The sequence below is a fragment of the Triticum aestivum genome, chromosome 6B, assembly GCF_018294505.1.
Source record: "Triticum aestivum cultivar Chinese Spring chromosome 6B, IWGSC CS RefSeq v2.1, whole genome shotgun sequence".
NCBI classification, from domain to species: Eukaryota; Viridiplantae; Streptophyta; class Magnoliopsida; order Poales; family Poaceae; genus Triticum; species Triticum aestivum.
This window is the reverse complement of record NC_057810.1, coordinates 188,782,288-188,785,718: the sequence shown is the minus strand read 5'-3', so window position 1 is coordinate 188,785,718 and position 3,431 is coordinate 188,782,288.

Genomic DNA, 3,431 nt, shown 5'->3' with positions numbered 1-3,431 from the left:
CAATGTCTACAACAACCATGCCATGTCAGAGTTGTAGATAAAGGTGAATTGTCTTGCTCTTCCATTATTCCTCACTGCTTGTGGTCCTCTCAACATCAAGAATTCTTCACTGATATGAAAATTCTACCCCTGGGTACCTACAATGCCATCTTGGGCATGGACTGGCTCGAGGAGCACAATCCTATGACAATGGATTGGATAGTGAAGCATGCCAGCATCACAACTCCCAAAGGTCTTTGTATGGCCACCATTTGAAGCAAGAACTCAATAGATCAACAACGTGCAGTTACTAAGTTTGTGTAAGCAAGGATCCATTTCTCATGTGGTGCATTTGTTTCATGTGGATGTTGTGGACGAGGACACTCGCCCCATTCCAGAGGCCATTGCAGTGATGTTAGAGGAATTTGATGACATATTTGGAGAACCAACCAAATGACCACCCAGGTGAGCGTGCGATCATGGTATTCCTCTGATGGCTGAAGCACAACATGTGAACATTCACCCATACAGGCACATGCCGGAGCGCAAATCGGATTTTCGTGTGCTTTATTTTCGCCTCACCTCCTTCCACCCCCTTTCACTGGATTTTTCTCCCTTGCACTAAAAACTAAATCTCATTAAACTGGTGAGATCTTATTTCGTACTTGTTTTGGCAGGTGTTGATTCAATTCAACTACGTAAATAATAGGTACTTAAGAATTCAGAGATCGCACCATATATGTGAGATCATCTATCTAAAAGACAAACATAAGATTTCCTCGATAACCTTCCAAAACAAAATCAAATATTCCTTAATAACAAATTGCTAGTCCCGCACACTATTCCATTTATTATTATCATTATCTCTATTATTAATTTGGCAACCACAACTTTCCTAATAGAAACAAAAATAACATATCTTTTCCCTTCTGACCAAATCACATATATTTTATTATCTTACCAAATTAATTATCTGTCTACTATTAAAGGGTAGTTAGTAGGCCGCATCCCCACGCCCCCGCGGAGGGAAGCCGTGGCTAGACCTGATGTTGGTGCGATTCTTGAGAATGTGAGGGCATGGAGCATGGCATCGAGGACGGCCATGGCAGCAGGCAGGTCGTCGGACCATCATGTACATGCATTCGTGGACACAATCATATTTTATTTATTGTTAGGCATACAGAGAGCAAGACATGCTACATTGTTAAATCAAATGTGTTCATTCAAATGTCAAGAAAATCATTAAGAAAATGTGTCCTATAATACTCGGTAGGCCTTGTAGAAATGAATTCACTACAAAAACGTCTTTACCACCAAGGCTCAATCAAACAATACAAGAGGCGCGTCAAATGTATAATATCTCTACTATCAAAGGGAATGTTTACGTAGTTGTTGTTCGTAATAGCCAACAATGCAAAAATAATTTGGATATCAGATGTTGAATCAATTCGGAAATCAAACCAGTAAAGCAATTAATTAGCCAGACAGTTAATTACATATGCAACTAATTAGGTCCACTTAAATAGAATTGTTTTCGCACCGAATCAATTTGGAAACCGAGTCATTGGTGCAATTAATAAATTAGACTGACAGTTAATTATGCCTACGGATAATTAGAAGTAGGGATTATTTTTCCCAAGTTGGCAGATAATTAATTGATTTGGTTGACATCTAAGTAGTCATGCATAGAATTAGGTAGTCAATTAATTATTTGAGTAATTAATTAATTAAGAAGGTAGTTAATCATGCTAAATCATTTTGAAAGTGCTCGCGAACAAGGACGGTCAATAGGCTCTCAGCGACATGGCCGAGCACCGCTTGCCAACATGGACAACGACCACTATGCGTCGTGATATGGGCGACCAAGCGTTCACCATGATGATTGACGACCATGCTCTGAAGGATGTCCACATGCTGACAGTTGTTGAAACGTACGTTGGCGAGGGACAACACATCACTACATTGGCCAGGTGATTCATGATATAGTAGAAAGGAAGAGTGTTCCAAGAATAAGAAGAAAAAAGAACTAAAGTGGCCAAGTGGTCCATGGTGTTGAAGACGAGAAAGAGTATTCCAGAAATAAAGCGGAAAAAAAGAAAGGAAGAGTATTCTAGGAAACAAGTAGGAATGAGAACTAAAACTGGCGAGGAAGGAGAAAGAAGAAGATGAGGCATCGTTGACGAACACACTGACGTTGACGTGGTTCTGGTTGGCGCCAACGAAGCGGGTTGATGAAGAGGCTAGGAGTAGAAGATATAAGGGAGGACAAGGAAGAGAAGAACGACAAGTATCCTTTCTAATAATGAATGGTGTGTAGGCTGGAGGTGGAGCTTATTAGTAACTAGAAATATGTTCAGGTTGCCACTTACATCCACGTTGGTATGCATTTGCAAAGTTGAATGAACCTTTAAGAATGATTTATGTAGTTATTTGTTGTTTTCTGGCAATATTCTATGTTAGTTTAACCCAGTCTATTATATTGTAAATATAACATGGAGGATAGTCTGGACAATCATATTTCTCCCCCACTTATGGTCTGGATCTGGGTCATCCCGAATTGTCTAGACTCCAGACGGTTAAATTTGGGAAGCCTATTGGATGCTCATTTGATGTCCGAACATGCTCGTGCATATGAAAGAGAAATGTGCTTCAACATTGAAGACGACCTTAATCATTTGTTTGATTCATTTATATATGCATTATAGCATGTAGCAACGCACGGGCGTTCTACTAGTAACTTATTCTAACAAGGAAACTGGATGAACACAAAGACGGAACAAGACCATGCATCTGTAGGCATCAGCCAGCATGGGCGTGCACCAGCTCTAGCGAGAGATGATCTATCAGGGCATCCTCAACTGTTCCAGCATCTGCTTCATCATGGAGATCACCTCGCCGGACAGCTTCTCCTTGAACATGAGCTCTAAGGAGCTGATTGCCGCTTCGGTGATGTCCTCCCGGCCTTGGATGCAAACCAGCTGCCCAGCAGCATTTTCTGCCGGAGTCACGTGTGCACGCCCAGCAGCCTTGAGCCGGGCACTTGACCTCCTCAGAGTGTAGCCGACACCTGCGACCGTTTTGTTGCCGTAATCTTCAGTTTCAGAAGACAGTAGGGTTTTAGGTGTCGAAATTTTCAGTTTCGACAGTAGTCTTTCAGTTTCAGTTTCGTCAGAGATAAACCGAGCTGCGCCTCGGAGTAGCTAGCTAGTTTTGCGGCGCCTTGACCCGATCGTGGGATGGCGACTGCACGGTCACGGCGCCGTGACGGGCGACGAGCGGGGAGTGCTGGGATGGCGGCACTCGCTACCTGATCGCGTCCGATTCTCTCGTTTCTGTTAGATCGTGTGAGACTGAATAAAAGGTGAAAAACGGAAAAGCTGCAGACAGTTAAGCAGCGCAAAAACTACTCTCCCTCTCGCACCCACTCTTGAGTTGAGCTCCGGTGATTGCCG